At 36.9% G+C, this 12,689-nt stretch overlaps 1 long non-coding RNA gene across 1 annotated transcript; it reads right to left on the bottom strand.

The window, feature by feature from the left end:
• Positions 1-328: 328 nt before the first annotated feature.
• Positions 329-3,751, bottom strand: LOC120510417. Its single transcript, XR_005629473.1, has 3 exons — positions 3,571-3,751; positions 1,590-1,811; positions 329-403 (listed from the first exon to the last, which is right to left on the bottom strand). It is a non-coding gene; the product is annotated as an uncharacterized LOC120510417 (long non-coding RNA).
• Between the last annotated feature and the right edge of the window lie 8,938 nt (positions 3,752-12,689).

A 12,689-nucleotide genomic window follows, 5' to 3' on the forward strand; every position in this document is an offset into this window, starting at 1 on the left:
GGTCAGCTTTGCTGAACAGGAGAATTAAAATAACTGGATTTATTTTGGCAGATGTTCAAATTATGAACATTCATGCATAGATAAATTTAATTCTCATCTTTTGTCTTAGTCAGGTTCTAGGTGTAAAGGATGTTTAGTACATCATGTATAGTGTGTTCTAAAACCTGAAGCATCACAACACTATGTTTTCTGGTATCACTACAGTGAAAGAATGATTTATTTTGCTTTTATCCATCAGAAGACATAAAGATTGTTAAAATCTTAATTGATTTTCATATGTTTGCTTTCTAGTTTCTTACAGACAGAAAGTTGCTTACCAGTCAGAATGGAATTTTTGGAATAGGCTATTCATCTTTGGAGTAAAACCAGGAACAATGTAGCACAGATCTTCCAGCAATGCTCACTGCTCAAGGAAAAACCTGGATGTCAGTAAGTATTATAACTCAGTCTTGAAACACATCCTTAAGTACAGATCCTGTTTTTTTGTTTAGCATATTTCCATTAGCAGGCTACTCACTTTGGGACTTTCCAGGCTGAAGATATTACTTCCACAACCCATCTATCTTGATTAGTGGTCAGGAAAGTTAACACAGAATTCTTACCAACCTGAAGAGCTTTGATAAACTTGAATATGGAGAAAGTTTGTCAGGAATCCTTTGTTTATCAAGACAAGTTATTTGCCAATAAAGTTATTTGCCAATAAATTCCCTCCCTAACAATGTCGTGTCCCCGGACTTTACCTTCAAACCAGAAAATTCTCAGTGTCCCGAGAGAAAAAGATGGAGTTCATGAGTTCATGTACACTATACAGTGTTTCACACTGGTGAGATTTTCAAAGGTACCTGTTTAGTAACTGGCAGGTTTCTGCAGGAGCTTAAATCCAGAACATCGAAAACTACTGATTTCATAGCAGGTAGAACAATTCCAAGATGAATGTGAAAGAGCAAAGACCCAGGGAAACCATTGCTCACTTTCAGGGCCTTGCTTCACATATGAAAAGCCCTGGCTCAGAGTGTGTGCTGGGGAATACTTTCTTGGGGTCACCGGAAGATTGATAACAAGAATATAAGAAATTCTGATACAAGACTTGTTATTTGAACAGAAAATTAGTAGCTTGACATTTTTCTTGAGAGAGAAAAATATCTTGCTTATCCCTTAATCTGCAGCAGAAGTCACAGCCTCTTTCTTTCACTCGGAGGATGTAACACCAGGTGCTACTCAGCACACATGAAGAGTCCAGACCCTTGCTGAAGGACATGTGTCTGGAGCAAACTATTTTCAAAAATGGGCAATAATTAATAAGGCAGACTTTATAATTAGGTGTCTCACAATGACCCTACTCCCTTCCTTTCAGTGGAAGAAGATAAAATTGTTTTGTTAAAGGACTGATAAACATTCAGATATAGGGGTTTTTTTTCTTCCTGTGAATCTTTTATACCTGGGACAATACTTATCCTGTTGCAAGTGCTACAGCATTTCAGAACTTCTTGCCAATAAATAAAGATCAAAAAGGTGCAAAAAGAAACAAAATGATAAAACTTGTCGTACCACAAGATGGCAATACTGTTTAAAATATCAAGCTTACTCACCTGAAACAATAGTGTTATGAACATCCACAGCAGATAGTATGCATACCACTTGTTTGCAACTATAGTGTGAGATGGACATTTTCAAAGAAGATAATCACAAGTTAGTGATATCTGCAGGGTTTGTTTTCATTTTCCTTTTAAGAAGTACTGTAGAACAGGTTCTTGTTTTGTATTGTGGCTCAGACTCCAGTGGAGCAATGTAACTGGATTTCAACAAAAAACCTGTAGAGATAAGAATGAACATATTGCAATCAATGAACATATTGTGCACTTGTTTTTTCTTTCATGTCCTCAGTTTCTGGAGAAGAGAAATTTGAGGCCATTAAATACTGTCTGGCAGCTATTCTTGTTGATTAGCTATCATGTTAATAATTACAGCCACTTTCAGGCAGCAGAGAGAGCAGATGCAGGAAGCTGCCATGGCATTGCTTCATCAATATAAAATGTGCTGCATGCAAAAGGTGTCAATCAGAGCAAGCAGATAAAATGATACCGTATACTCAAGGGTAAACATCATATTCCCTTTTGTGAGGCAATACCTGGTTATGTTATTAAGTAGTTATTGCTGTTGTCTCTTATAACAAAACAATCACAGCACAGTGTTTCTGCAGCAGCAGCTCAAAGACAGGTGGGGAGCTCCCAGCATGGGAATGTGAGCTGGGTGGTGTCACAGCCAGGCAAAAGGGGTCCTCACAGGGAGAGAAACTCATGGGCACAAACACACACATACAAGCTTTCACACAGCTGAAAGAAATTGAGGAGTACTGTAAAGAAATTCTATTTCAGGGACACACATAATTATATAAACCCAGAAAATCTAGTCTTGCCTCTCCACTAGTGGCCAGAGGAGGCCTAGACACACGCATGCCTCCAGAATCATGAGGGAAATCACTCTCAGCACGTCAGCCCTTGCTGCTTTAGTCTGTGTCAGGCAGCACTGCTGGGAGCTGGCAATTGCAGCTGCAGAGCTGCTGATTTGCCACACTAATGATTTGTCATGGTGTAGTAGGAACTTGTTAGTCTGCCCATTGCCATGACAGGCCAACATTTCTATTTCTGTTTGCAGTGGCAGATGTAAATAACTACATAAATCACTAGTACAGAGCTTAATTCAAGGCATGTTTTTCAGCAATGTGAACACAGTGCCCAGTAGTGGTCTATGAAGAGGAATGTTATTATATTTAACTGCAGGGTGTATCTTTTTTCCTTGATGTATACTGTAGCATGTAACTTCCATTAACTTTAAAATGTTATAGACTCTGGAACATCAAAGTAGAACATACCCCGAGGAAAAAAAGGCTGTCCTTGGATGCTCACACACAGCTGCTATCGACATTAATTTAAGGGTGCAGTTCTTAGCCCTAAATATGCCTCTTTCTACTGAATATGAGCTCAATTCTCATGGAAAAGTTTTACAGAATTTCCACAAAATAACAACTCTTAAGAATATGTTTTAAACCAGACTATTTAGAACCAAAACTTTATTAGATAATGAGATACTGCATTGCACAAGACTCGTTTCAAAATAAGAAACAGCAAGTATCTCACCCTGCTTTATTTGTAGGTCTTGTCTCATACCTTGAACTGCTCACTCTTGCAGATAGAATTCTTTCCAAGAAGATGATATCAAGTGCCAGATGAGCCCAACTTTTCCATACATTGCTGCCTGAACACCCAAGCACATGTGGACACACATGTGGACACACATGATTTTTAACCCAGATTTTGCTGCATAATTATCATCAATAGCCATCAATATCTACTCTTAATGGAAGCAAAAAACTTCACACTGATCTCAGTGTAACCTCTCTGTTATAATTCAAGTTTTCCTGAGAAAAAGTAACATTTCTCCACACAAGTATTAAAAATTGAATTTTCTCCTATACCTCTAAGTATTTCGATGTTCATACTTGTTTGAGTGAACAATGGCAGAGGGGGCTCTGCCTTTATAGGTGACTAGACAAAGAATTCTTTTACCCACCTTCCAGCTCAAATTCTCAGCTTGAATGGAGTGAAGTAGGGGTGAAGGATGTATGTGCAGCAGGCTGAGAATGTGCAGCTTTTGGTACCAAGTGTATGGGGTGCTGCTCCTTAAAAACAGCCTGACATGATTGACCATAACAAGCCAAGCCTGCTACAGGTCAGGATGCAGAAGGTTCACTGAAGAAGTGGAGATCTGGAAGGTCAGAACAGGAAAGGATTTAGCAGAACTTTTAGTATTTTCCTGTGCAAACGTGGAAACACAGTGTGGGCCAGACTGTGCATTCATAGGTGTATCTTCAAAGCAGTACGAGACACACACACACACACACACACAAATCAAAATGGATATTGCTAATTATTTTATTCACTCTGCATTGTGACATCACCTGCCTCTCCTAAAACTCAGAATCTCCTTGCTGTACATTTTGTAGCATGACAGTGTGGAAGAAAGCATAAATAAATAATAAAGTAACCTGTAGGCTAATACATTCCCTAGTTCAGAAGTATTTTCAAGTACATATTTTTAGATGACATGCCATTAAAATAAAAAATTAATAAACAGAAGCAAAAAAAAGGGCAACACATTTCATTTCAAATTAAATACATCTAGGTGACTTGTCACTTTGCCACACCTTATCACAGGATGACACAAGGAACAAGCTCCAGGACCAAAGGATGGCAGCTGTGCTGTAAGTCACCTTCAATTTGAGCACTGGATCTGTTGTGCCACAGCACAAGCCCCACATATCCTGTCCAATATTCTGTCCTTGAAAATGACCGGCATCTATACAAAAAGTGCAAGAAAAGGATGTAAGGGATTATTGGATAGCTTCTTTAGATGTGAGGAACTGCTCAAATAAATAAAATAAAGCACAAAGCACCAAGGTTTCTAGCCTTTGCACTTCTTTTTTCTATCTTAAATATAACCAGATCATTCCTTCACAATGTTTTCAGGTTAAAGAATCCTTACTACAGCAACAAACATTTTGCTACCATTTTTATTTGCCATTAAAGAGCAATAGTGCTGCCATAGATGCAAAGAGCACAGGTTTTATTTTTGTGTTTTAGAGGTGGCAGAAAACACTTGCCAACAGAAGACACTGGCAGAAAATTAGAATAATGCTATGGCCACAAGACAGATCTAGAGTTACAGAAGGTGAAACAGATTAGGGTATGGAAGGAGGCATTTAGCAAGCAGCAGCTGCTCCTTGTGAGGTGGCACTGGAAGGGGAATTGGTTACCTTGTGTGTTTTGCCTGCAGGTGCTGTATGAAGGAGATTCACAGAGGAAAGCCCCCCGTGCTATCATATCTTTATGTTTACCCTGCAGTGACTTCCTACACAGAGCAGCTCTAACAGGTGAAAACCAATACTTATATGGCACTGAAAGTTTGTGGAGGCAACCATCAGCAACAAGAACCTGAACTGCTCACAGTGAGTGGTGTACAGCTGAAATACTGTCTGCTAAAGGATGGCTTCTGGCCATCTTTCTTTTCTTTTTTAGCAAAACCTGGCTGAATCTCATCTACCTCACTATATCTCTTTGTACATGTTTTTTACATCTTTTCTATGAGACTGCAAGGCTTTATAGTCTTTCCCCTGGTAATTGAATCTATTTTTTGTTTTTCGAAAGGGACGGAATTTTTGAAAGTTTTCTTAGCAAAAGAAAGACAACACTGTGTACAAGTCAAATGTACTTTTCTGGCTACATTAAACATGAGCAGGAAGTCACCATTCTGCTCCAAATTCAACAATCTCCTTCCAATGTCCTGTTAAAATCACTATTGGTTGAAATTTGCTGTCATTGAAATATTTGGAATATCTCCTCAACTTATCTCCTTCTACTCCAGAGTATTTAAAAACTTGTAACAGTAGTGTTTGGGGTTTTTCCCTCCACAGAATCAGACTAATATAGAACTGCTAGAAAAAGGAAGAGTAATTGATAGTGAGCAGGAAGACATGATAAATTTTTCAACAACCACTGGATAGCACATAAAGTTATTAAACCAGCAACAGGAGAGATGAATTTTCAAAACCCAGACACTTAAAAATAGTAAAACAGGTGTTCTGCTAAAACTTTAACAGCAGCACATTGATGATACCAGATATTGTTATATTTCTGTCATATCTATTAAAAAGCCCAAAGACAGTTATATGATAATTTCAATATTTTTGCATGAAAAGTGATCCAGTAAGCAAATATTCTAATTTTATAGAAGGAAATATGGTGCTGTAGATTTAGCTTCTCAACACGTTATTGCAATACTGACCAGAAGAGTAAAAGCCAAATGAGTGAACAGATTTCCCAGCTCTTTGAACACCCAGTGCTTACACTGAACAACCCTAAAAGATATGCCAACTTCAGAAGTTTAATGCACATTTTCAAAATGCATAGTCTAGAAAACAATTCAGACAGAGCTCTCTGGGGGCTACTTTTCTTTTTTTATGAGTATTCAGAAGAATTTCTAAATCGGAAGAATAAAGCTTACATTTAGCAGAAAGGTTCTCAAGAGCATGAACACTTCTAATCTCCATCTCAGTGATTTAGCTGGAAACTTTACGGAACTAGAGGAACCTGCTAGGATGGTTTTACTACCCAGTTTAATAGAATCAAAATTCCATCACTTCATATTTACTCTAAGACAAATAGCTTTAAATATATTTAACATGTTTAAAGCATCTAAGAGATTTAATGTTGGAGTCCTCTTACTTTTCTTCCTTTAAAATGAACGCATTCTATCCTACTAGGGGAAAGTTTTAGCTGTAGAAACATTAATCACAGTACTGATTTGTTCGTCTCCTGTGAAACATGAACTCTCTAAGTCTTTTCTAGCTTTTGCTAGATGACAATCAATCTTAGAAAATGTTCATCAATAATATTTGTTTAATATTATTAAACATGTTAGGAAACACATATGGAAAAAGGCAATCTATAGGATTATAGAGAGATTTTTTTTTTCCCCTTGGCTTGGGACTATTGGTTTTTAGGTAGTGGAGAGGATATGGAGTGGATTTCTGTTTCCTACAGAAAACTGGATACTTATTATATTTCATTGATGGAATGGCAGTGCAATATCCCTGCATTTGTTTGTTTCCTCATGCATAGAAAGCATGAGGAGATGCTGCTTACATCATCAAAACAAACTCTCATAGAAATTTTATAAGGCAGCAAAGCACAGATGTTGAAGGCATATGTTAGATCACTATTATAGTTTATATGCTTAGGAAGACTTTATCTGCTCAGGTCCTCAAAACTCCCTGTTAGAACTCAAAATGAGCAGGTGAAGTGAGTTACATAGCATAGCTGCATAAAAGGCCTTTCCTAACAAAAATGCAATTGAAATGCTCAATAATAATGAAAGTATCTATTATTTATAACAGTTTCTTCTAGCTTTCTCTTTAGTATACTTTTATTTTAATAGTCAAGGCCAAAGTGCAAATCACTAAAGTCAGTTTATGTTAAAACTCCCCGCATTAGATGAGGCTGGAAGGGTCACTTGTTTTAAAGATTCTACAGCTTTTCACATAAAAAAATTAATTCTGTGAATGAGTTTTTTACTCTGTGTGCTATCTCACAGGTTAAAGAGGCAGTTTTAAAAAGAAACTTTTGCTTTCCCATTTAGAATTGTTCTTGCATCTTAGTCCCTATGGATTCAGGCAAACCTAGGATACCCAGCATCAGTTTGGGTGCCAAAACTTATCCACCAAATCTGTGGTTTTGCATCTATTATCTAGCAAGCTGCAAACCATTATTAAAAGCTTATGGTGGCTTGAATTTGGGGACAACAATATTTTATTTTCACCTGTGTAGGTCTTTAAGGCTCTGATGTCTGACTTACACTTTGACACATATTTTCATCAGTGAACAGATTTCCCAGCTCTTTGAACACCCAGTGCTTACACTGAACAACCCTAAAAGATATGCCAACATCAGAAGTTTAATGCACATTTTCAAAATGCATAGTCTAGAAAACAATTCAGACAGAGCTCTCTGGGGGCTACTTTTCTTTTTTTATGAGTATTCAGAAGAATTTCTAAATCGGAAGAATAAAGCTTACATTTAGCAGAAAGGTTCTCAAGAGCATGAACACTTCTAATCTCCATCTCAGTGATTTAGCTGGAAACTTTACGGAACTAGAGGAACCTGCTAGGATGGTTTTACTATCCAGTTTAATAGAATCAAAATTCCATCATTTCATATTTACTCTAAGACAAATAGCTTTAAATATACTTAACATGTTTAAAGCATCTAAGAGATTTAATGTTGGAGTCCTCTTACTTTTCTTCCTTCAAAATGAACACATTCTATCCTTCTAGAGAAAGTTTTAGTTGTAGAAATTCACATTAATCACAGTACTGATTTGTTCGTCTCCTGTGAAACATGAACTCTCTAAGTCTTTTCTAGCTTTTGCTAGATGACAATCAATCTTAGAAAATGTTCATCAATAATATTTGTTTAATATTATTAAACATGTTAGGAAACACATATGGAAAAAGGCAATCTATAGGATTATAGAGAGATTTTTTTTTTCCCCTTGGCTTGGGACTATTGGTTTTTAGGTAGTGGAGAGGATATGGAGTGGATTTCTGTTTCCTACAGAAAACTGGATACTTATAATATTTCATTGATGGAATGGCAGTGCAATATCCCTGCATTTGTTTGTTTCCTCATGCATAGAAAGCATGAGGAGATGCTGCTTACATCATCAAAACAAACGCTCATAGAAATTTTATAAGGCAGCAAAGCACAGATGTTGAAGGCATATGTTAGATCACTATTATAGTTTATATGCTTAGGAAGACTTTATCTGCTCAGGTCCTCAAAACTCCCTGTTAGAACTCAAAATGAGCAGGTGAAGTGAGTTACATAGCATAGCTGCATAAAAGGCCTTTCCTAACAAAAATGCAATTGAAATGCTCAATAATAATGAAAGTATCTATTATTTATAACAGTTTCTTCTAGCTTTCTCTTTAGTATACTTTTATTTTAATAGTCAAGGCCAAAGTGCAAATCACTAAAGTCAGTTTATGTTAAAACTCCCCGCATTAGATGAGGCTGGAAGGGTCACTTGTTTTAAAGATTCTACAGCTTTTCACATAAAAAAAAATAATTCTGTGAATGAGTTTTTTACTCTACGTGCTATCTCACAGGTTAAAGAGGCAGTTTTAAAAAGAAGCTTTTGCTTTCCCATTTAGAATTGTTCTTGCATCTTAGTCCCTATGGATTCAGGCAAACCTAGGATACCCAGCATCAGTTTGGGTGCCAAAACTTATCCACCAAATCTGTGGTTTTGCATCTATTATCTAGCAAGATGCAAACCATTATTAAAAGCTTATGGTGGCTTGAATTTGGGGACAACAATATTTTATTTTCACCTGTGTAGGTCTTTAAGGCTCTGATGTCTGACTTACACTTTGACACATATTTTCATCACATCTGTAGTCCACGAAAGGTCTCTGAGTCACATTTTCAGCCAGGGGTCTTTCTGGGATGCAGCCAAAACACACTGCAGCTCCTCATTGTTACTATGCAACTGCCAACGCCAATAGACTTGGGATAAAATCTCATAAAGGATTTTTTTCAGCCAACATTTCAGGAACCTTAGAGCCTTTATAAAATTTAATCAAGCATTTTATTTCACAAGGTGCCATAAAAAGCAAAGCGGCACAATAACGTAGCCCAAGTGTACCAAGTACCACTTCCTCTCAGCTGGAGAGTGCTTTAAAGAAAAATTCCAAACACTGATGAGGCTTCAAATATCTGAATAGAAACATCACTTACACATAAGGATGGGAAAGCCCCAGCAGTCCCTCTGTGCACACAGGCACACACACACTGCATGAAGCAAGAGACTCTGGAGGACACCAACCCCACTGAATGATGATTGTCTTTCCTGCCTCTCACAGACATAGAATCCAGAATTTGTCTTTCTGCCTAGCAAAGGCAGCCGTGCACACCAACAGCTACAACATGCAGGGTGGGAGAATGTTTCCTCTCACCAGAGTCTTAACAAGTCAAAGGAAAAGGTCTTGAGACACTGACTAAGCCGGTGAATTAGATGTGAGTCTAGCAAAGTCTAGTCAGGGTTCTAGGAAGCAATTCTTTCCTGAGAGGTTGGTCAGGCACTGGAACAGGCTTAATTGCAGTTTTGTAGTTTTAGAAAATTCCAGACAAGAAAAATCTAAGATATACATTCTAATAAATTCTAATATATGAAAGGCATGATTTGTCTACTTAACCATTGTCATTCAGCAGAGTCACAAATATATTCATCATATGAATCATACTTACTGAAAGTCATTATATATTTTAGTCAATAATACCATATAACTGATACATGTGAACATCACAATATTTATTTCAAATGATTTATCATCAAAGAAAACTTGAATCCTATAACTGATTACTGAGACTTGATTCTTGACTCTAAAGCAACACAAGGGCACAGGAATATTTGCCTGAAATTTTGATGGGCTGAAGTACATCAGTACTGTTAGATTTAAGTATCTTAAAATCAATTGTGGATATAATAACCATACTAATCCATCTCTAATTTGCATCTAATTATGCCTCATACATCTATTATCATTCAAGTTGCACTTTTAGGCAGTAGAAATCCTATGGAATTCACATGTCCCTTGATGTACATATTTCTGCTAAAAAGCTATACTAAATTCTGCTTGAAAATAGTTGTGGGTAAGAGTTGTACACCAAACCAATATAATAATTTCACAATGGCCACTCTGAAGTTAAGTTCAAAAATAGGCCACTCTGAGGTTATGTTCAAAAATGCTCTGTTTATATATATATTTGTGCATAGAACATTTGCAGCAGAGATACTGTGGAAATATGGCTTCCTTTTGAGACAAGATAAAAATCAATATTTCATTAAGTGCTTGACTCTCTATATATCCATCTACATTTTCATAGGAAAACAACCATCTTAAAACAAACAAAGAAGAAAGAACTGTTGGGAGCGATTATTAAATTAAATAATCCACACTTAATCTAGTATTTCTAATTTTCCAGCTGTGAAGCACTCCAAACTGAAAAACATGTAGCCTTCAAAAGGAAGGAAGGAAGGAGGGAAGGACTCAAATTAACAGATAAATACAGCTAAAAATAATTTCCTGTGTTAAGAAGTTGAATGTTTTAAACCAGCTTGAAAAGGCTGATCAAAAATATCTACAATTGAGAAATTCTTTCTCTTTAAATACAACCCACTTGAAAGAGATGTGAGGACTGAGAGACAAAGGGTAAGAAGCTGCAGATTTATTAAATTTAATGTTTTGTTCCTGAATTTCTTGATTAGAAGCAAAATGAAATGCACTGGGGACCATATTTCTTCACAGGATGAAGCCGAAATTTGAAAATGTTTCAGGTACAAGTACACGCCTGTGAATTTGGGTAAAGTCAGTTTATGTTAAAACTCCCCGCATTAGATGAGGCTGGAAGGGTCACTTGTTTTAAAGATTCTACAGCTTTTCACATAAAAAAATTAATTCTGTGAATGAGTTTTTTACTCTGTGTGCTATCTCACAGGTTAAAGAGGCAGTTTTAAAAAGAAACTTTTGCTTTCCCATTTAGAATTGTTCTTGCATCTTAGTCCCTATGGATTCAGGCAAACCTAGGATACCCAGCATCAGTTTGGGTGCCAAAACTTATCCACCAAATCTGTGGTTTTGCATCTATTATCTAGCAAGCTGCAAACCATTATTAAAAGCTTATGGTGGCTTGAATTTGGGGACAACAATATTTTATTTTCACCTGTGTAGGTCTTTAAGGCTCTGATGTCTGACTTACACTTTGACACATATTTTCATCACATCTGTAGTCCACGAAAGGTCTCTGAGTCACATTTTCAGCCAGGGGTCTTTCTGGGATGCAGCCAAAACACACTGCAGCTCCTCATTGTTACTATGCAACTGCCAACGCCAATAGACTTGGGATAAAATCTCATAAAGGATTTTTTTCAGCCAACATTTCAGGAACCTTAGAGCCTTTATAAAATTTAATCAAGCATTTTATTTCACAAGGTGCCATAAAAAGCAAGGCGGCACAATAACGTAGCCCAAGTGTACCAAGTACCACTTCCTCTCAGCTGGAGAGTGCTTTAAAGAAAAATTCCAAACACTGATGAGGCTTCAAATATCTGAATAGAAACATCACTTACACATAAGGATGGGAAAGCCCCAGCAGTCCCTCTGTGCACACAGGCACACACACACTGCATGAAGCAAGAGACTCTGGAGGACACCAACCCCACTGAATGATTATTGTCTTTCCTGCCTCTCACAGACATAGAATCCAGAATTTGTCTTTCTGCCTAGCAAAGGCAGCTGTGCACACCAACAGCTACAACATGCAGGGTGGGAGAATGTTTCCTCTCACCAGAGCCTTAACAAGTCAAAGGAAAAGGTCTTGAGACACTGACTAAGCCTGTGAATTAGATGTGAGTCTAGCAAAGTCTAGTCTGGGTAATAGGAAGCAACTCTTTCCTGAGAGGTTGGTCAGGCACTGGAACAGGCTTAATTGCAGTTTTGTAGTTTTAGAAAATTCCAGACAAGAAAAATCTAAGATATACATTCTAATAAATTCTAATATATGAAAGGCATGATTTGTCTACTTAACCATTGTCATTCAGCAGAGTCACAAATATATTCATCATATGAATCATACTTACTGAAAGTCATTATATATTTTAGTCAATAATACCATATAACTGATACATGTGAACATCACAATATATATTTCAGATGATTTATCATCAAAGGAAACTTGAATCCTATAACTGATTACCGAGACTTGATTCTTGACTCTAAAGCAACACAAGGGCACAGGAATATTTGCCTGAAATTTTGATGGGCTGAAGTACATCAGTACTGTTAGATTTAAGTATCTTAAAATCAGTTGTGGATATAATAACCATACTAATCCATCTCTAATTTGCTTCTAATTATGCCTCATACATCTATTATCATTCAAGTTGCACTTTTAGGCAGTAGAAATACTATGGAATTCACACATCCCTTGATGTACATATTTCTGCTAAAAAGCTATACTAAATTCTGCTTGAAAATAGTTGTGGGTAAGAGTTGTACACCAAACCAATATAAT

The sequence above is a fragment of the Passer montanus genome, unplaced genomic scaffold, assembly GCF_014805655.1.
Source record: "Passer montanus isolate IOZ18808 unplaced genomic scaffold, ASM1480565v1 scaffold58, whole genome shotgun sequence".
NCBI lineage: Eukaryota > Metazoa > Chordata > Aves > Passeriformes > Passeridae > Passer > Passer montanus.